The 22,730-nt window shown below is 43.8% G+C and overlaps 1 protein-coding gene across 2 annotated transcripts in view; it reads right to left on the reverse strand.

Annotated features, from left to right (window-relative positions):
• The window catches only part of PTDSS2 (phosphatidylserine synthase 2), an 85,353-nt gene that overhangs the window by 61,325 nt on the left and 1,298 nt on the right, over positions 1–22,730 (reverse strand). The gene's annotated exons all lie outside the window — the stretch shown is intronic.

Below are 22,730 nucleotides of genomic sequence, written 5' to 3' on the forward strand. Positions count from 1 at the left end.
CAGCTCCAAGGACTAAAAATAGAGACACTGCCGAGTTGTGCATAGCTGGTTGGTTGAAGGAGCAGCAGAGAACAACAATGTCCCAGAGATGAGACCCCCCCCCCCCCCCCCCTCCAATGTTCATGAAGTGATGGCTTAAACTAGATTCACTTCTGTGCTCCATTCAGGGATGGAAAACTTCGCATGACTGTCCACTGCATGACAGACACCAATGGAAGCCATTAGACCCCACTGACTTTAATGGGGCCTGTTGGGTGTCAGTCATCATACTAGAAGATAACCAAACCTGCATGCAGCATTTTTTCCAGTTATCATAATGGATTCTTCCCTTCTTCCAATAGGAATGGCCCTATAACAGCAATGTGCACTTTTGTGTTTTAGTGCATTTGAGAAAAAAACAAAAAAAAACACATTAGCAAAATTACTATTAGTGTTCTAGAAAATATCCTTTCATTGGCATACTCTGCTTCTGTGCGCACTTATGAATCCCTAATGCAATGTTTCCCAACCAGGGTGCCTCCAGCTGTTGCATAACTACAACTCCCAGCATGCCCGGACAGCCGAAGGCTGTCCGGGAATGCTGGGAAGTTGTAGTTTTGCAACAGCTGGAGGCACCCTGGTTGGGAAACACTGCCCTAAGGCAACAAATTATGTGCACTCGGCAGTCCCATGTAACCTCAATCCTCTCTTCTATCTGCCCCGTCTACCTGTAGTAAAAAAAAAATAAAAATAATAAATAAATAAAAAAATAAAAAGTAACTTGAATTGTTTAGTTTATGAGGTTGAAAAAAGACCAGAATCCATCACGTTCAACCTATAACCCTAATGAGTCCCTACTGAGTTTATCCAGAGGAAGGCAAAAAACCCTCATACTAGAGGTAAAAATTCCTTCCCTACTCCAAATATGGCACCAGAATAAATCAACGTTCTGTCCCTATAAATCTAATATCCATAGCCTGAAATTTTACTACTCTCCTAAAATGCATCCAGCCCCTTTTAAATTCTTTTACAGAGTTCCCCATGACCACCACCTCAGGCAGAGAATTCCACAGTCTCACTGCTCTTACAGTAAAGAACCCTAGTCTGTGCTGGTGTAGAAACCTTCTTTCCTCTAAACGTAGATGATGCCCCCTTGTTATAAATACAGTCCTGGGTAGAGATAGATTTTGGGAGAGATCTCTGTACTGTCCCGATATATTTATACATAGTTATTAGGTCTCCCCTAAAACGTCTTTTTCCAAGCCCAATAACCTCAATTCTGATGATCTGTTGGACCTCCGATGACGGCTATCAAGGGATCCTACTCCACTTTGCTAGTCCTTGGAAAAGCCTACGCAGCACTATTGGTACTATGCAGGAACCTCTCCTGATATACTTTAGGATGCACCAAGGGGAGATAAAATAAGAGAAGCAGCGGATGAATAATGAAGTATATGGGAAGGCGTATACATGGCCTGTAGGCTGCTCACATTGCACAGGATATATGAGGAGGGGGTTTATGAGCTGCTCCTAATACTGTGGAGTGTCTGCAGGACGCCTCATGTTAACATGATGTGGTTTATCCAGAACATTAATCTCAATCCACTTAATCCAGGCTATTGAAGGCATCACGCTCATCCTACTAATTCATTTATGAGTAGGTTTCCTGAGGAGGAGAGTGATCTCAGTGAAGCCGGAGAGGGGCAGCCGCAGGAGAAAGACGTTTTTGATGACTGAGGCTCCATTACAGTAACCCCATGTCCTCTACAAGTAAATCCTGTTTGCACTCACTAATGGAGCATGTGTCTACATAAAACAACAAATAGTAAGGAAACACCAAGCCACATACCCAGACAGTGACTTCACATTAGGGATCGACCGATATTGATTCTTTAGAGCCGATATTTTGCTGCCGCCACCAGCTTCTCTCCCCCTGCCGGTCCTGAGTCCGACCATCGCCGCTGCCCCATTGCCTCCCCCATCCCCAGTTTTATAATTACCTGTTCCCTGGGTCCACACTACTTCTGGCTCCGGCGGCGTCCTGAGCTGTCACTGTGCGCACTGAAGGTGATGTCGCTTTGAGGACGTCACTCGTCATTGCGCAGCGCACAGCAACAGCGCAGGACACTGCAGGAGCCAGAAGTAGTGTGGACCCCGGGAACAGGTAATTATAAAACCCGGGGATGGGGGAGGCAATGGGGCAGCTGCAGTCTCTGGGCAGAGGATAGGTAGGGGGGGGGGGGCAGTGGTTGGACTCAGGACCCCAGGACAGGCAGGGGGAGAGAAGCGGGTGGCAGCGGCGGTCTCTGGCCCCGCAAAAGCCGCTGCAGTTCATTTATTTAAAGCGCCCGCATTATCGGCAAGGTAATTGCAGATACCGATAACTTCCAAAATCGTGAATATCGGCCAATCCGATAACCGGCCGATCCCTACTAAACATAAATGTTTTTTGGGCTCAACCAATAAATAAACCAAACAATGGGTGCTACTTCATAATAAGCACATTAATTCAAAACAAGAAAAAGCAGAAAGCACATACCGGCGCACACCAATGAATAAATGACAATTGATACTTTATTCAAATCACAAACAATGTATGTATCACACATTTGAATTTTTTTTTACAAATGGGAGCCAGATCACACATGGTCTCCCAAAGCCACGGAAGAGAACCCCCCAATAATCTGGAGAGTCCCCTCAAGGGACACCTGCTAATCCAAAGTCAAATATAACAATCCTCATATAACAAATGTGCACAAAGTGCAAGAGCGCCTGTGCAAGGTGGTGGATGTGCAGCGCACCGGAATCAGATGTTCGCCCGAAACAGATGACCAGAGGTAAACACCGGAAGCATGAGTGGTGTGTGTGATTGAATGAGAGGCTCAGAATGGACCCATCACACCTGTTGGCACTGGGGTAATTTAACATGTAAGTATATAATGGAGACGAGAGCACTATCAGGCCATGTGACCCTGAGGAAGTCACCCTTGGTGACGGAACACGTGGGGACACCTGCTCCTGTACCTACCATGTGATGTATTGCTAACTGCTTTTCTTCCCTTTATCGCATATTGGGCAGCATTCTTTATGACTTTTGTGGTTGTAACTAGTGTGACTAATATTGTGCACTTCTATTAGTACCTGCGTCTGCATAGAACCTGTTTACGGTGTACTTTAGTTTACATACTTTGGCTGCTCGGAATTGCGCAATATATTCATCTTTACATATAGGCATAGGGGTACATAGTGATAAGGGAGGATTGTTATATTTGACTTTGGATTAGCAGGTGTCCCTTGAGGGGACTCTCCAGATTATTGGGGGGGGGGGGGTTCTCCCCGTGGCTTTGGGAGACCATGTGTGATCTGGCTCCCATTTTTTTTAAATTGTTTTTAAATGTGTGATACATACATCGTTTATGTGATTTGAATTAAGTATAAATGGTCATTTTTTCATTGGTGTGTGTGCTTTCTGCTTTTTCTTGTTTTGAATTAAGATAGCCAGTAGAGATGAGCGAACTTACAGTAAATTCGATTTGTCACGAACTTCTCGGCTCGGCACTTGATGACTTTTCCTGAATAAATTAATTCAGCTTTCAGGTGATCCGTGGGCTGGAAAAGGTGGATACAGTCCTAGGAGACTCTTTCCTAGGAATGTATCCACCTTTTCCAGCCCACCGGAGCACCGGAAAGCTGAACTAATTTACGCAGGATAAGTCATCAACTGCCGAGCCGAGAAGTTCGCGACGAATCAAATTTACTTAAGTTCGCTCATCTCTAATACCCAGCCATCACATGCTTCTGCCTCAGGGGGATCAATATCGCAGTCAATAGTGATGGACATGAAGCTAGATTACTTTTTGTATAACTTCTTTATTTGAAGATAATTTCTTTCAGATGTTCTGCAGCGCTGGGGCACATAGTCCAGCTGCTACACAACCTTGGCATCTCAGAGGCTATGCAGCAGGTTAGGCACCAGCTGGGATGTTTATAAGGAGAGTGAAGCCCAGTGTCAGGCACAATTGATGGATCTGAATTTTCTCAACACTGCTCAAATAAAGGGAACACTTAACCAACACAATATAACTCCAAGTCAATGACACTTCTGTGAAATCACACTGTCCTCTCAGGAAGCAACACTGTGACTCAATTTCACATGCTGTTGTGCAAATGGAACAGACGACAGGTGGAAATTATGAGCAATTAGCAAGACCCCCAAAAAAGGAGTGGTTCTGCAGGTGGTGACCACAGACCACCTCTGTTTCTATGCTTCCTGGCTGTTTTGGTCACTTTTGAATGCCGGCGGTGCTTTCACTCTAGTGGTAGCATGAGACACAGTCTACAACCCACACAAGTGGCTCAGGAAGTGCGCTACCAGGAGACCGGCCAGTACATCAGGAGACGTGGTGGAGGCCATAGGAGGGCAACAACCAAGCAGCAGAACCACTACCTCTGCCTTTGTGCAAGGAGGAGCAGGAGGAGCACTGCCAGAGCCCTGCAAAATGACCTCTAGCAGGCCACAAATGTGCATGTGTCCACTCAAACGATCAGAAAGACTATGAGGGTGGTATGAGGGCAGATGTCCACAGGTGGGGGTTTGTGCTTACAGACCAACACCGCGCAGGATGTTTGGCATTTGATAGAACACCAAGATTGGCAAATTCGCCACTGGCACCCTGTGCTCTTAACAGATGAAAGCAGGTTCACACTGAGCACATGTGAAGGACGTGACAGTCTAGAGATGCCGTGGAGAACGTTCTGCTGCCTGCAACATCCTACAGCATGACTGGTTTGGTGGTGGGTCAGTAATTGTGTGGGGTGGCATTTCTTTAGGGGGTCGCACAGCCCTCCATGTGCTTGCCAGAGGTAGCCTGACTGCCATTAGGTATTGAGATGAGATCCTCAGACCCCTTGTGAGACAATATGCTGGTGGGGTTGGCCCTGGGTTCCTCCTAATGAAAGACAATGCTAGACCTCATGTGGCTGGAGTGGGTCAGCAGTTCCTGTAAGAGGAAGGCATTGATGCTATGGACTGGCCCGCCTGTTACCCAGACCTGAATCAGATTGAGCACATCTGGGACATCATGTCTCGCTCCATCCACCAACGCCACGTTGCACCACAGACTGTCCAGGAGTTAGCGGATGCTTTAGTCCAGGTCTGGGAGGACATCCCTCAGGAGACCATCCACCACCTCATCAGGAGCATGCCCAGGTGTTGTAGGGAGGTCATACGGGCACGTGGAGGCCACACACACTACTAAGCCTCATTTTGACTTGTTTTAAGGACATTACATCAATGTTGGATCAGCCTGTAGTGTGGTTTTCCACTTTGATTTTGAGGGTAACTCCATATCCAGACCTCCATGGGTTGATAAATTTGATTTCCATTGATCATTTTTGTGTGATTTTGTTAACACATTCAACTACGTAAAGAAAAGCATTTCATACGATTAGTTCATTCATTCAGATCTAGGATGTGTTCTTAGTGCATTATACTGTATCTTACTGTTACTGTTTCCCAACCAGGGTGCCGGCAGCCATTGCAAAACCCCAGCGTGCCCGAACAGCCAAAGGCTGACATGTAGTATAACAATAGTATAATGATCGAAAAGAAACCTGTCCCCCTTCTCCTGCTACCTATGGAGACAGCGTAGCGCAAGTCTTATTTATAGGCCCCGTTTTCTTGGTGGTACCTGAAGGACCCCATTATATAGCAGTGGGGTACAGCGAGCAGGCATCAGTGGGGTCTATTGGGTTTTAAAGCTGACAGGACACTTATCTTGATTACAGTCTTTCGAACAATTAAGAACCTTTTGTAGATGATCATGCTCCAGCTGCTGCAGAACTTCAATATGTCTTCACTGAAGATGCTGCTTCACATTAAAGGAGTACTGCAGAGTTAGACACTTATCCCCTACCTGCGATCTCTGGTATGGGGACCCTAAACACCCCTACATAGAGCTCTATGGGAGAGGCAGGGATGCACGAATGCTGGTCCGCCTCTCCCATAGAGATACATGCAGCAGCTGACACCTTTTGCATGGGATAGCAGCAGCAGAGCCGGGGCCTCGTACAAGAGATTGCGGGGGGGTGCCAGGGTTCGGACCCCCTGCAATCAGACACTTATCCTGCGGATAGGAGATAAGTGTCTAACACTGCAGATCTCATAACACTCCAAGAGGTTCTTTAAGGTCTATTCACACGTACAGTATTGTGCGCAGATTTGATGCGCAGGATTTCAAGCTGTGTTCATTTAGTTTACATTGACATCTGCAGCACAAAATTCTGAGCTTCAAATCTGTGCAGAATACTATACGTGTGAATAGACCATAAAGGACAAATATAAAGGCATAGCACGGTCTTGGTATGTCCATGATCTGTGACTAAGGGATGAGAACTTGTTATATGGCCTCAGTATGTGTTATACTGTTATATGGCCTCAGTATGTGTTATACTGTTATATGGCCTCAGTATGTGTTATACTGTTATATGGCCTCAGTATGTGTTATACTGTTATATGGCCTCAGTATGTGTTATACTGTTATATGGCCTCAGTATGTGTTATACTGTTATATGGCCTCAGCATCTCCAATATATAAGTTATAGTAGGTAGTACAGAGTCATATATAAACCATTCTAAAAACATTAAACATGCTATGTTATGGGTAGGGTATGTACAGGTATACAAGTCAGTGACTGCCTATTGATGTACAATGGAAAGTACAGTCACTGGACAATAAGTCTCCGTAAGGCTGGGTTCACACCACGTTTTTACCAATATGGGCGCCTATACGGCTGGGGAGAGCTAAAAAAAAAAATTGGCTCATTTTTGCCCCATATGCGATTTTCCCACCACACCTAAAATTGTAGTCGACCACGGTTTGAGGTGTGGTGGAAAACTGCATACCGGGCAAAAATGAGCCGACCGGAGTCAGCGCCTCACTCCGGACGGGTCATTGAAATGAATTCCATATGTGCGACATACGGCAGGGAGTGCGAAGTTTTAGCTCCCCCAGCCGTATGCGGTCCCGTATTGGTAAAAACGTGATTTGAACCCAACCTAATAAAGAATGCAGCTTCTCGGCAGTTTTTTCTTCTTCTTTACAATCTTTGAGTTTTATTAAAGGGGTACTCCACTGGAAGACCTTTTTTTTTTTTAAATCAACTGGTGCCAGAAAGTTAAACAGATTTGTAAATTACTTCTATTTAAAAATCTTAATCCTTCCAGTGCTTAGCTGCTGTATACTAAAGAGGAAGTTGTATAGTTCTTTTCTGTCTGACTCCAGTGCTCTCTGCTGACACCTCTGTCCATGTCAGGAACTGTCCAGAGCAGGATAGGTTTGCTATGGGGATTCTCCCCTACTCCGGACAGTTCCTGACATGGACAGAGGTGTCAGCAGAGAGCACTGTGGTCAGACAAATTAAATTCAAAAAGAAAAAACTTCCTCTGTAGTATACAGCAGCTGATAAGTACTGGAAAGATTAACATTTGCAAATCTGTTTAATGTTCTGGCACCAGCTCATTTAAAAAGAAAAAAAAAATCCACTGGAGTACCCCTTTAACTCCAGTGATTATCTGTTGGATTAAAAACAGAAAATCCTCTAGTAAGACTTCCTCCGAATCATGGAGGCCGTTGGGTAATATTGGGTGCAGACCTGTTATAAGATGAAAGGTTGTGCACATATATACAATATAGGTATATTGATAGGGGGGTAGGATGTAAAGATCCTTACAGAACATGCCGGCAGCACATACCGTAGAGCTACTCAGAGTTCTCTGCTGGTAAACCCCATGATCTCTTAAGATGTGGAAAACATTTACACAGCAGACTTGTGAGGACTGCCAGTTCCTTCTTCATAGGGTTCACTAAACTGCTCAAGTAGTTGCCAAGAACTCAAACTTTTGTAGGATATTCTGCATGCCATTGCCTACATACAAATATAACTGTGATGGAGGGAGGCAAACCACAGAACAGTGCATTTCTACCCCCAGTTCTGCTGATCGGTGGGGGTCTCAGCATGTAAAAAAAATTAAAATAATAATAATTCTTTAATGGGGGTCCCTTACAGTTTTCTGTTTTCCCATACCTCCAAGACCTACAGAATCATATGGAAATGATAAGGAACCAGGACCAGGCAGACCACGGCTGGGGTTTCCACTTTTGACAACTTTTTTACCCAATACAGAATCCTTAGTTAGATAGTGGGGGGTCCTCTGTACATGACCATCAGTTCTTGGCCAGAGTAAAGAAGTTACAAAGAGCATCCGTCTCCCGTCAGCCCAATAATATGAATACGTAATAAAAAAGGACAGGATCAAGACGGCGCTAGACAGGATTAAGACTTCCGCCGGGATAAGAGAACGTGTGGCTTTATTAGACCAACATGCAACGCGTTTCGCTGCGCATGCGCAGCGAAAAGCGTTGCATGTTGGTCTAATAAAGCTACACGTTCTTTTATCCTGGTGGAAGTCTTGGCCCTATCCAGTGCAGTTTATCATTCCTGGTTCTTCTTAAAGGGGTACTCCGCCCCTAGACATCTTATCCCTTATCTGGGCACCCCCGTCATCCAGTGCACGGAGCAAGCTAATGACTGGCAATGCGGGGGCTGGTGGATCGTGGCGTCACAGCCCCACACCCCCTTGTGATGTCACGCCCCGCCCCTTAATGCAAGTCTATGGGAGGAGGCGTGACTGCCGGTCACCATATGACAGGGGGTGCTGCAGGTGAGATTGTGGTGGTTCCCAGCGGCAGGACCCCCATGATCAGACATCTTACCCCCCCATCCTCTGGATAGGGGATAAGATGTCTATGGTGGAGTACCCCTTTAAGTTCTTTGATTACATATCCTCTTGGTGCAGGAAGGCTACAGATGGGAGCTGTTATTCACTTACACGCTTTCCATTGTTGTGTTGTGGTTACACAACTGAATTGGGTAAGCGGTTCTCTACTTTTGCCCATATCTGGTTATTGGGTTTTCCTTCACCATGGATCACCTCAAATTACAATAATATGAATGGACACTGAACCCCAGTTTCTCTTATGGTGATGCTCAGGAATATTGAGCAGATAACCGCTGATCGCGAACAGTCACTTTCATAGTCAAGAACCAATGGGTAGATTTATTATTATTATAATAATAGTAAAGCCATGCTGGGATTGGTTGCTATCGGCAACAAGGAAACACTTACTATAAGACAGATTGATAAATCTCCCCACTTAGTCAGTACTGACCCCCTTATGATGTTTTCTATAGGCTCCTTAAAGGGGTACTCCACTGGAAATTATTTTATTTTTTTTAAATCAACTGGTGCCAGAAAGTTAAACAGATTTGTAAATTACTAATACTAAAAAATCTTAATCCTTCCAGTACTTAGCATTGCTGTGTGCTCCACAGGAAGTTCTTTTCCTTTTGAATTTCCTTTGTCTTACCACAGTGCTCTCTGCTGACACCTCTGTCCATGTCAGGAACTGTCCAGAGCAGGAGAGGTTTGCTTCTACAATTCGTAAAATGGACAGAGGTGTCAGCAGAGAGCACTGTGGTCAGACAAAGGAAATTCAAGAAGACAACTTCCTGTGGAGCATATAGCAGCTGATAAGTACTGGAAGGATTAAGATTTTTTTTTATAGAAGTAATTTACAAATCTAAGGGGAAAAAAAGAGACTGTGTGTGCAGCTCACAACCTGGGATATTCGAGGTTAATGTGAATAAAAATCGGTCCCCACCGATCAAATAATGAAAAATCAAGTATGCAAATTTAACCACACCTCAAGAATATCGCCCTACTGGGTACACAATGAATAAAAAATGAGACAGATGGTTTCTGAAAAAATGCAAATTTTAATAAAAAACAGAAATATCAATATAAAATAGTAGTTAAAAGATCAGAGCATTAGTAATATTAAACTGTCACTGGGCCCTAATGACAGATAGATGTTGAAGCAACTACCTAAAGAATTCTAGAATAGTCCATGGATATTGCTCCGAATTGGACTGTTAGTCCGGCAAAAAAATTGTAGATGTTTCAAATGATGGCACAATTGTTAGAGTGGCATTAGATGGATTCGCTCACAGTTTGTATACAATGAATGGAACAGTCTCACCCAGGCTGCAAGTTCACTACTGAAGAAGGGGTCAATTTGAGCACCCTGAAACGCGTCTAGGCCGTTTCATCTGAACAGAGCGATATACAAGCACTACCTTAATTACCAACAACATCTGAACTTTAGCCGGCACGGAAGTTCGCAACCCAAGCCACCTGCTGCACTAACTACTGATCTCGCTCACTGAGCCTACCACAAGTCTGCTGCTTCTAGTGTGAGTCCGTTACTGACATCGGTGTTTGCTGACACCACGGACCGCTTACAAGGGAGCTCCTTGCCGGAACCCTCCAACTGCCAAGGCGTTCACGCCGAGAACATCGCAGAGAATACAGCACTTGTTTCCATTGCCCCGCCGCGGTGCGGAACCAGCAGCCTGGGTGAGACTGTTCCATTCATTGTATACAAACTGTGAGCGAATCCATCTAATGCCACTCTAACAATTGTGCCATCATTTGAAACATCTACTATTTTTTTTGCCGGACTAACAGTCCAATTCGGAGCAATATCCATGGACTATTCTAGAATTCTTTAGGTAGTTGCTTCAACATCTGTCATTAGGGCCCAGTGACAGTTTACTATTACTAATGCTCTGATCTTTTAACTACTATTTTATATTGATATTTCTGTTTTTTATTAAAATTTGCATTTTTTCAGAAACCATCTGTCTCATTTTTTATTCATTGTGTACCCAGTAGGGCGATATTCTTGAGGTGTGGTTAAATTTGCATACTTAATTTACAAATCTGTTCAACTTTCTGTTCCAGTTGATTTAGGAAAAAAAAAAATTCCAGTGACTTACCCCTTTAACTCCTCTGTCCACCCCAATATAAGCAGAAGATGTGAACTGGATGGATCTTCCATCTTTAGAAACCCTCCCATGCTGGGCGTTCTACAATTCCAGCTTCTTGGGTCTCGGCCTGCTTTTTATTATGATATGTGGCCCCTCTCGCAGAAGAAAAACAAAGCCGCTTTAACCGCAAGATTCTATGTTGCCATTGAAGCAGCAGGAGACATCCCGGGAGAATCAGTCGCATGTCTGACTAGAGAAACACAAGCTATATTTATGACCCCGAGAAGAAGTCATTTGAGTGAAGAAGCTGTGAAGGTATTTCTATGTATCTCGTATTCTAGAGGCATTTGGCATGACACGGCACCAGCTGTAATGCTGCAGAGAAGGTGACGCTATTCACACGTCCTCCGCAAAGCAGGAAGAACACCAAGATGAAAAGTGCAACTTCTCAACAGAGATAATAAAGTTGTGGGAGAGAAGAGGTCCAGAGATATCTTGACTATACCAGGGACTATATTACAGGAGTAGATAGTAAGAGCTCTTTATTAGGTCTTAGCACGGCTACAGCAAACCTCCGTGTCACCATTTTATTTAGGAAATAACCCCCCATCCTGTAAGAAATGATATGGCAATGCTTGTCAAACATGTCTAAGGCTGGGTTCACACCACGTTTTGTTAACTACGGTTCCCGTATACGGCTGGGAGGAGGTGGGGCGGGGCTTAACCTCTTCAGGACACAGGGCGTATGGATATGTCCTGCATTCCGAGTCCTTAAGGACCGAGGGCGTATCCATACGCCCGTGGGAAATCCGGTCCCCACCGCTAGCCGGTTGGGGACCGGAGCCGGATACCTGCTGAAATCATTCAGCAGACACCCTGGCACATCGCCCATGGGGGTCCTGAGACCCCCCCATGTCAGTGATTGGAGAAAATCGCATGTCAATTCAGACATGCGATTTTCTCCAATTCCGGGCTGATCGGGTCTCTGGTGACCCGATCACCCGGAAAATAGGGCTGATCGGAGTTGTTAGCAACAGCTCTGATCAGCCTAAGGGATAGGAGTGAGGTCGCAGAGCTGCGATCTCCTCCTATCCCCTGTCATTACTCAGAACGGAGTTCTGACCAATGGCAGCGCAGGACAGGGGGTTGCCATGGCAACCCCCCGTTCTGCCCGCCCCTGGATGTCGAGGGGCTCTTGGAAGAAGATGGAGGCCGTACCTGCAGGAGAAGATGCCTGGGGACCTGGGATCTTCACTGGAGCCTGCTGCATCTTTGCTCAGGTAGGGAATCGACAGTGGGGGATTGAAAGTGAAAGTAAAACGATCTTTACTGTGGCAACCACTAGGGGGGCCAAACTACAACTCCCAGCATGCTGGGAGTTGTAGTTTTGCAACATCTGGAGGGTCACAGTTTGGAGACCACTGTTACAGTGGTGCCCAAACAGTAGCCCTCCAGATGTTGCGAAACTACAACTCTCAGCATGCCTCGACTGCCCAAGCATGCTGGGAGTTGTAGTTCTGTAACATCTGTCCCTTCAGATTTAGCAAATTTCATGACATTTTTGAAAATTGCTGCTCTACTTTGAAGCCCTCTAATTTTTTCAAAAAGCAAAAATATGTCCATTTTATGATGCCAACATAAAGTGGACATATTGTATTTGTGAAGAAAAATAAAATTTATTTGGAATATCCATTTTCCTTACAAGCAGAGAGTTTCAAAGTTAGAAAAATGCAACATTTTCAAAATTTTCATGAAATTTGGGGATTTTTCACCAAAAAAGGATGCAAGTAACGCCGAAAATTTACCACCAAAATAAAGTAGAATATGTCACGAAAAAACAATCTCAGAATCAGAATATTCGGTAAAAGCGTTTTCGCGTTATTAATTCGTTAAGTGACGGTGGTCATAATTGCGAAAACGTGGTCGACCGCGTTTTTGCCTACGGTCGGAAAACCACATACGGCCGAAAACGAAGCTGACTGAAGGCTGCGGTTCACTCCGGTCGGCTCATAGACATACATTAAATACGGTTCCCGAATACGGCTGAGTGCGGGCGCCGCAATTAAGCCCCGCCCCCCTCCTCCCAGCCGCATACGGGAACCGTATTTAACAAAACGTGGTGTGAACTCAGCCTAAGGCTGCATTCACACCACGTTTTTGCAATACAGTTCCCGTATCAGGTTTTTGATGAAAAACGGATTCCTCAAAGCCGAACTTAACTGTATCAAAACGTGTGTACAAATTATAACCCGTATACGGTTTGAAAAGTGTTGTCTGGCTGCATCCGTTTTTTTTAAGAAAAAAAATGTATACGTTTTTAACCTTTCATTCCATTATGAATAAAGTTTCACTTCTTTGATTGAAATTCCAAGAAAAAAAAACAGTGCCAAGTCAAAAAAAAGTATGGTGAAAACCTGATGGAACCGTATGCGCACACAGTTCTCTACAGTTCCCATTGACTCCCATGTTAGGCTGCATTCACACTTCATTTTTACATTGCGGGTGCCGGATCCGGCTGGGGTACGGGAGCACCCGGTTTGCCCCTCCCCCAGCCGGATCCGGCACCCGTAATGTAAAAACGAATTGTGAATGCAGACTAACATAGACCAGTGCTGAACTCCATTTACTTTAATGAGCCGACCGGAGTCAAACGGTGACTCCAGTCGGCTCAATTTTTACCCGTATGCGGTTTCCTGACCGGACCTAAAACCGTAGTATACTACCGTTTTAGGTCCGGTCCCAAAACCGGATACAGGTCAAAAATGAGCCGACTGGAGTCACCATTTGACTCCGGTCGGCTCATTAAAGTAAATGGAGTTCAGCACTGGTCCGGGAGTGCCCAGTTTGCCCCTCCCCCAGCCGGATCCGGCACCCGTAATGTAAAAACGAAGTGTGAATGCAGCCTTAAAAAAATAAATAAATAAATAAACGTATACAGTTTCAATACGGTATTTCACCCGGTCCAAAAACCGTTGGGAAAAGGGGGGTGATTCAAACTTTTAATAGTTAAATGATCTTTATTCACTTTTACTCACCCATAGGGACCTATAACACTGCACACACTGATCTCCTATTCTGATCACTGGTTTCTCATAGGAAACCAGTGATCGATGATTCTGCCGCTTCACTGCTCATGCCTGGATCTCAGGCACTGAGCAGTCATTCGGCGATCGGACAGCGAGGAGGCAGGTAGGGGCCCTCCCGCTGTCTTGTAAGCTGTTCGGGATGCCGCAATTTCACCACGGCGATCCTGAACAGCTCCCTGAGCTAAACGGCATACTTTCACTTTAGACGCAGCGACACTGCGATCAATGCCGCGCACTATTAGGCCGGGCCCGACCGTTGTTAGAGGCCGGGCCCGACCGGCTATGACGTGAGGCCACACCGTGGCCTCGCATTATAGATCGGGAGCGGACACATGACGTTCCAGTACGTCATGTGTCCTTAAGGGGTTAAAGGGTACTCCACTGGAAAAACATTATCATTTTTTTTTATCAACTGGTGCCAGAAAGTTAAACAGATTTGTAATTACTTCTATTAAAAAATATTAATCCTTCCAGTACTTATCAGCTGCTGTATATTCCACAGGAAATTCTTATCTTTTTGAATTTCCTTTCTGTCTGACCACAGTGCTCTCTGCTGACACTTTTGTCCATTTTAGGAACTGTCCAGAGTAGGAGCAAATCCTCATAGCAAACCTCAAACATCTCCTGCTCTGGACAGTTCCTGATATGGACAGAGGTGTCAGCAGAGAGCACCGAGGTCAGACAGAAAGGAAATTCTTAAAGAAAATAACTTCCTGAGGATCATGTAGCAGGTAAGTACTGGAAGGATTAAAATTTACAAATATGTTTAACTTTCTGGTACCAGTTGAAAAAGAATGTTTTCCAGTGGAGTACCCCTTTAATGCCTTGGGTACTGTTCACACTGATGTTGTGACTTTTTTTTTATTTTATCAGGAGGCATGACAGTGGTTCTCTTTTAACCTTTAGCTGCTTTCCTCAGACCTGTGGTAAAGCATCATCTGTCAGAAAGCAGCCGTGTAATGGATTGGGTGGGTCTCTGTATTTTTAGCTGGTTAGAACACCTCAGTATGCCATGCTGTTGTACAGGTAGCTCAGTGTTTCCCAACCAGGGTGCCTCCACCTGTTGCAAAGCTACAAAACTTGTAGTTTTGCAACAGCTGGAGGCACTCTGGTTGGGAAAAACTGCCCTAGGGACTTGTGTACACACTCATACGTTTGTATTCTTTTCTCTCTGGCTCTCTCAAAGACTGTCCGGGCATGCTGGGAGTTGTAGTTTTGCAACAGCTGGAGGCACCCTGGTTGGGAAACACTGAGGTAGCTGTTGATCGAATGCTCTTTTGGCTAATAGCCGTTCCTCCTGACTACCTTCCAATAGGAAGAGGACCAGAAGGATTAGGTGTGTGTACAGCTGTTGCAAAACTACAGATGAGGTGTCATTTTTACCGAAAAATGTACTACGTAGAAACGGAAGCCCTCAAAAGTTACAAAACGGCGGTTTTTTTTTCAATTTTGTCTCACAATGATTTTTTTCCCCCGTTTCGCCGTAGATTTCTGGGCAAAATGACTGACGTCATTACAAAGTAGAATTGGTGGCGCAAAAAATAAGCCATCATATGGATTTTTAGGTGCAAAATTGAAAGAGTTATGATTTTTTAAAGGCAAGGAGGAAAAAACAAAAATGCAAAAACGGAAAAACCCTCGGTCCTTAAGGGGTTAATGTAAGTGGCTCCTGGTGCAGAGGTTTAGAGCAAATCCTAAACATCTATTGACAGCATGAGAACCTATTCCCAGAGGTCTAGACATTTACTGTGTACAGTCCACATGAATAATACTGTTATCCCCGGAGAATGGGGGAAGCTTTCCAGACCGATCTAACATTATCACCTACAACTTATCCGCCCTTTATCATTGGAAATGAAGGAGTTACTTTTGAAATATTTTACATGAAGCTAGATCATTAAATGTAGACACAAAAACATTTCACTAGCAACGCCTCTAAGGGTGCGTTCACACTGAGGAATTCACGAGGAATAATTTTGGTCAGGTAATTGTTGCCTTCTCCATCAAGCAGAATTTCCATGCGGAAATGAAGAGGAATGAAGGAAGAGGCCATTTAATCTACTTTTCTGAATTCCGCTCGAAAACGATGTCGGGCAGAATTATTTTTTTTTACCATTGCTCGCAGATTCCGCTTGAACAATGAACATGTTCTTTCTTCAAGCGGAAAGGAATTCAGCGCCAGAATTCCGCTAGCAGAATATCCACAGTGTGAACAGGACGGCAGAAATAACATCAAAGTCAATGGGCAGAGGGGATGTGCATTAAAGGGAACCAATCATCAGATTTTACCCTATATAATGCTTGGTAAAGCGTTATATAGGGTAAAATTGTTGTCCTCACCATCCCCGGGGGACGCTCCTGCCCCCAGGGATGGTGAAGATATGAAGTTATAAACTAGTCACCGCCGCTGCCATAAGTAGTCCCCTGGGCAGGGAGCTCCATTTACCTACTCCCGTTCTTTGGCCGGCAGCGAAGCCCCCTCCGCTTGATTGATGGGCCGCGTCATTGTTCTACTCACTGAACGGACGGAGCAGAGCGATGACGCGGCCCGTCAATCAAGTGGAGGGGGCTTCGCTGCCGGCAAATACCTTTATTCCCCTCTATCTTCAGTAGCTCAGTTTTGAACTGTGTACAAGGGGAGGAAGCGGGCGTGGACCGGCAGGCGCGACGTCATCTGATGCCTGCCGGGGCCGGCTTCTGCCCTTCTTCCTGTATGCAGCACTCTCAGGAGCGTGCCTACAGGCTGAGTACAGGGCAGGGATGGCAGCCTCTGAGTCTCCTCCTTTCTGGATATACACGTATCATACAGAGAGGAGGAACATCGGAGGGCGGAGCTGCAGTGCCCTGAAGGGATACGTGCACAGCGCTTGCTCCCGCCTGTCTGATTGACAGGCGGAGAGCTGCGCTTAGTATGCGATTTCAGACTCAGCAGCCAGGCCGGCGTGAGTCCGAAATCACTGAAACAGCGATCATAGGGAGCCCCTAGTGGCCAAACTTTCAAAACTAAAAAACACATGAAAGGAAACTTTTAATACAATACAATTACAAACCTAATCTATATATATTAAGCTATAAAATATCTGTAAAAACTTTGGACGAGAGGTACTCTTTAATATGAAAACATTTGTTTTCCACCGGAGAACCCCTTTAAAGGCTGTTCGGGCATGCTGGGACTTGTAGTTCTGCAACAGCTGGGCGCACACTGGTTGAGAAACACCGGATCTAGGGAGCCCCTAGATTGCAGCTGGCATCCTGAAGAACACCGACTTGAGAGGGGTACTCCGGGGGAAAACAAATGTTCTCATATCAACTGGTGCCAGAAAGTTATACAGATTTGTAAATCACAACTCCCACCATGCTAGGACTGCTGAAGGACGTCACAGCATGATAGGAGTTCATATATTTCAACAGCCAGAGACACAGGTCAGGTGCCCGTACCGGCCAACTATAGTGTGTATTTGTATGGGGGAGCACGAGGCCGAAAGATCATGTGGCTGACCGCAAACTAAACGTCATGACGGAAATCATATACAGTGATCCCTCAACTTACAATGGCCTCAACATACAATAGTTTCAACATACAATAGTCTTTTCTGGACCATCATAAGTTGAAACCAAACTCAACATACAATGTACGGACAGTCCAGATCTGTGAAACGTCTCAATGGCTTGAAGAACCGACCAATCAAAATGGGCATTCCCTGGTAAAACCCCTGTATTACTGAAGTGTATGCACTGACTGGTGTCTGGTATTACATGTTCTGTACACTTTACCTGTATCAGGGATAGCTGCTCTTTTGGACACCAGGTGAGGGCGACTCCATTACTTTATTGGGACATTGCGTGTACTGTACAGTAGGGATGTAAGAAAAAAATCGATTTGCGCGATTATCGCGATTTTTTCATTTGGCGATACTGAATCGATTCAAAATATTTTTGAATCGATTCTTTTAGGGATGTGGAATTTGTATCTCCTGACGCCCAGAACAGCATGTCCCGCCCATCAGGAGATACAAATTCCACATTTGTGGAGCCGGGCAGGCCGGATCTGACGCGGCATCGCTCTGGGTGTATTGAGCGGGCCGGCCGGATCTGACGCGGCATCGCTCTGGGTGTATTGAGCGGGCTCCGACTCCTGCCAGCTCTATACTCTGCAGCCCCCGGCAGTTCTCAGTAACCGGGGGCTGCCGCTAATAGCCAGCATGCGGCGATCGCCTCGGTTGGCTATTAAAGGAGTAGTCCGGCGCGCACTTTTCTCGTTTTATCCCATCTGGGCTGCAAAATAAAAGAAAACACACTCTCTCTTACCTGCCAACAAGCCCCCGGAGCTCCGGTACAGGTGTTCGGTCCCCGGGCTGTATTCTTCTTACTTAGAAAAGTGCGTGCCGGACTACTAGATCGCCGCTGTCAGAGCTGACAGCGGTGTCTATTGGGATCTATGAATGCTCCCAGGTGGGCGATGTATCATCACCTAGACGGTATCGCGATATATCGGGATATATCGAATCGCCATACTGGTATCGTGATTCGAATCGTATCGCCAAATTCTTGGCGATTCACACCCCTACTGTACAGGACCCTGAAGAAGCTCCTGCCCGCTACATAGACCAGTGTTTCCCAAGCGGGGTGGCCCCTGCTTTTGCAAAACTACAACTCCCAGCATGCCCGGACAGCCTTTGGCTGTCCGGGCATGCTGGGAGTTGTAGTTTTGCAACAGCTGGAGGCACCCTGGTTGGGAAACACTGACATAGACAGTGATTACAGCTCCCAGTAGATCTTTCTTACTTTTATATATAAGGATTTGCTTTATCTATATTAGTTATCTACTTATTTTTCTTTAATCCTCACTTTTTCCTATTTTTGGATGACATTTTGGTGGCTTCAGAACAAATTACCAGGTTTCCAGTTCTGGTCTCAACATACAATGGTTTCAACTTACAATGGTCGTCCCAGAACCAATTAATATTGTAACTTGAGGGAGCACTGTACATCCATGTCAGCAAAAGAAAGTCTTCCCACAGCGCTAAACATTTACTGTGTATAATAGACATGAATAATACAACACGTATCCCCAGAGGAAGACCCAGCGAACATTAGGTTTCCATACCCCCTTCATATGGGGGCTGTCATTTCTGGGAGGTTTGTCAAAATCTCTCATGACATGTCTGAGACAAAGGTCGTAGGTCAGAGAGGTCAATTTACATCATTTCAAGTGTTCCAGTCCTCAACAAGTCATGAAGTCTACCCCCCGCGATCTCCCTGCAGCAGCCCACATTCTATGCGTAGCTGCGTCTGAAGTTTCGGAAATCGCCGGGCTTCAGAGACAGGAACGTGACGTCATGCCACGCCCCCTAACATAGAAATAAATAGAGGGGGCGGGGCGTGATGTCATGTCCCCATCTCGGAAGCCCGGCGATTTCCGAAACTTCAGGTGCAGCTACACACAGAATGCGGGCTGCTGCAGGGAGATCGCGGGGGGTCCCAGCAGCGAGCCCCCCGTGATCAGACATCTTATCCCCTATCCTTTCTATAGGGGATACGATGTTTTTGTCCGGAATACCCCTTTAAGGTGGAATTGTTCCAACTTAAATAATCTTCATTGAGGAAAAAGGTCAGTCAGCCTTAAGTGATGAAGCAAAACAGGGTCAGGGACACCCAGGAGTATATCCTATACCTCAATCTATATACCCCCTGTATATCTATCCTATACCTCAATCTATATACCACCTGTATATCTATCCTATACCTCAATCTATATCCCACCTGTATATCTATCCTATACCTCAATCTATATACCACCTGTATATCTATCCTATACCTCAATCTATATATACCACCTGTATATCTATCCTATACCTCAATCTATATCCCACCTGTATATCTATCCTATACCTCAATCTATATCCCACCTGTATATCTATCCTATACCTCAATCTATATACCACCTGTATATCTATCCTATACCTCAATCTATATCCCACCTGTATATATCCTATACCTCAATCTATATACCACCTGTATATCTATCCTATACCTCAATCTATATCCCACCTGTATATATCCTATACCTCAATCTATATCCCACCTGTATATATATCCTATACCTCAATCTATATCCCACCTGTATATCTATCCTATACCTCAATCTATATACCACCTGTATATCTATCCTATACCTCAATCTATATATACCACCTGTATATCTATCCTATACCTCAATCTATATCCCACCTGTATATATATCCTATACCTCAATCTATATATACCACCTGTATATCTATCCTATACCTCAATCTATATATACCACCTGTATATCTATCCTATACCTCAATCTATATACCACCTGTATATCTATCCTATACCTCAATCTATATCCCACCTGTATATCTATCCTATACCTCAATCTATATCCCACCTGTATATCTATCCTATACCTCAATCTATATCCCACCTGTATATCTATCCTATACCTCAATCTATATCCCACCTGTATATCTATCCTATACCTCAATCTATATATACCACCTGTATATCTATCCTATACCTCAATCTATATATACCACCTGTATATCTATCCTATACCTCAATCTATATCCCACCTGTATATCTATCCTATACCTCAATCTATATCCCACCTGTATATCTATCCTATACCTCAATCTATATCCCACCTGTATATATCCTATACCTCATTCTATATACCACCTGTATATATCCTATACCTCATTCTATATACCACCTGTATATATCCTATACCTCATTCTATATACCACCTGTATATATCCTATACCTCAATCTATATACCACATATATATATATATATATATATATATATATATACACACACACCCTATACCTCATTCTTTATACCACCTGTATATATATCCTATACCTCAATCTATATACCACCTGTATATATCCTATACCTCAATCTATATACCACCTGTATATATCCTATACCTCAATCTATATACCACCTGTATATATCCTATACCTCAATCTATATACCACCTGTATATATCCTATACCTCATTCTATATACCACCTGTATATATCCTATACCTCATTCTATATACCACCTGTATGTATGTATATATATATATATATCCTATACCTCATTCTATATACCACCTGTATATATATATATCCTATACCTCTATCTATATACCACCTGTATATATCCTATACCTTTATTTGTATACACTATAGATCCCTATGTATACTATATCTACAGATCCTTCTATATACAATGTAAATGCTACAGATGTCTATACCCTATAGATCCTTCTACATACAGTGTATACACGATTGATCTCTATATATCACATGTATACAACACAGATCCTTCTATATACACTATAGCTCCCTCTACAAAAAATGTATGATACAGATCTTTATAAACCACATTCTATAGATCTATATATCACATGTATACACTATAGAGCACTCCATACCATATAGATATTACTATATACGCTATAGACCCCTCCATATACATCTATACCCTATAGATCCTTCTATATACACTATAAGGGGTCTCCATATATACCCTATAGATCCTTCTATATATGCTATAGAGGCCTCCATATACATCTATACCCTATAGATCCTTCTATATACGCTATAGGGAGTTTCCATATATATATATATACCCTATAGATCCTTCTATATATGCTATAGAGGCCTCCATATACATCTATACCCTATAGATCCTTCTATATACGCTATAAGGGGTCTCCATATACATCTATATCCTATAGATCCTTCTATATACACTATAAGGGGTCTCCATATATACCCTATAGACCATTCTATATACGCTATAAGGGGTCTCCATATACATCTATACCCTATAGATCCTTCTATATACACTATAGGGGGTTTCCATATATATATACCCTATATATCCTTCTATATATGCTATAGAGGCCTCCATATACATCTATACCCTATAGATCCTTCTATATACACTATAAGGGGTCTCCATATATACCCTATATATCATTCTATATACGCTATAAGGGGTCTCCATATACATCTATACCCTATAGATCCTTCTATATACACTATAAGGGGTCTCCATATATACCCTATATATCATTCTATATACGCTATAAGGGGTCTCCATATACATCTATACCCTATAGATCCTTCTATATACACTATAAGGGGTCTCCATATATACCCTATATATCATTCTATACACGCTATAAGGGGTCTCCATATACATATATACCCTATAGATCCTTCTATATACGCTATAGGGGGTCTCCATATATATACACCCTATTGATCCTTCTATATATGCTATAGAGGCCTCCATATACAACTATACCCTATAGATCCTTCTATATGCGCTAGAGGCCTCCATTTATATAACCTATAGATCCTTCTATATACGCTATAAGGGGTCTCCATATACATCTATACCCTATAGATCCTATATACGCTAAAGGGGGTTTCCATATATACACCCTATAGATCCTTCTATATATGCTATAGAGGCCTCCATATAAATCTATACCCTATAGATCCTTCTATATACGCTATAGGGGGTCACCATATATATACACCCTATAGATCCTTCTATGTACGCTCTAGAGGCCTCCATATACATCTATACCCTATAGATCCTTCTATATACGCTATAGGGGGTCGCTATATATATATTTATATACCCTATAGATCCTTCTATATATGCTATAGGGGGTCGCTATATATATATTTATATACCCTATAGATCCTTCTATATACACTATAGGGGGTCTCCATATA

Source organism: Hyla sarda, chromosome 6 (assembly GCF_029499605.1).
Source record: "Hyla sarda isolate aHylSar1 chromosome 6, aHylSar1.hap1, whole genome shotgun sequence".
NCBI lineage: Eukaryota > Metazoa > Chordata > Amphibia > Anura > Hylidae > Hyla > Hyla sarda.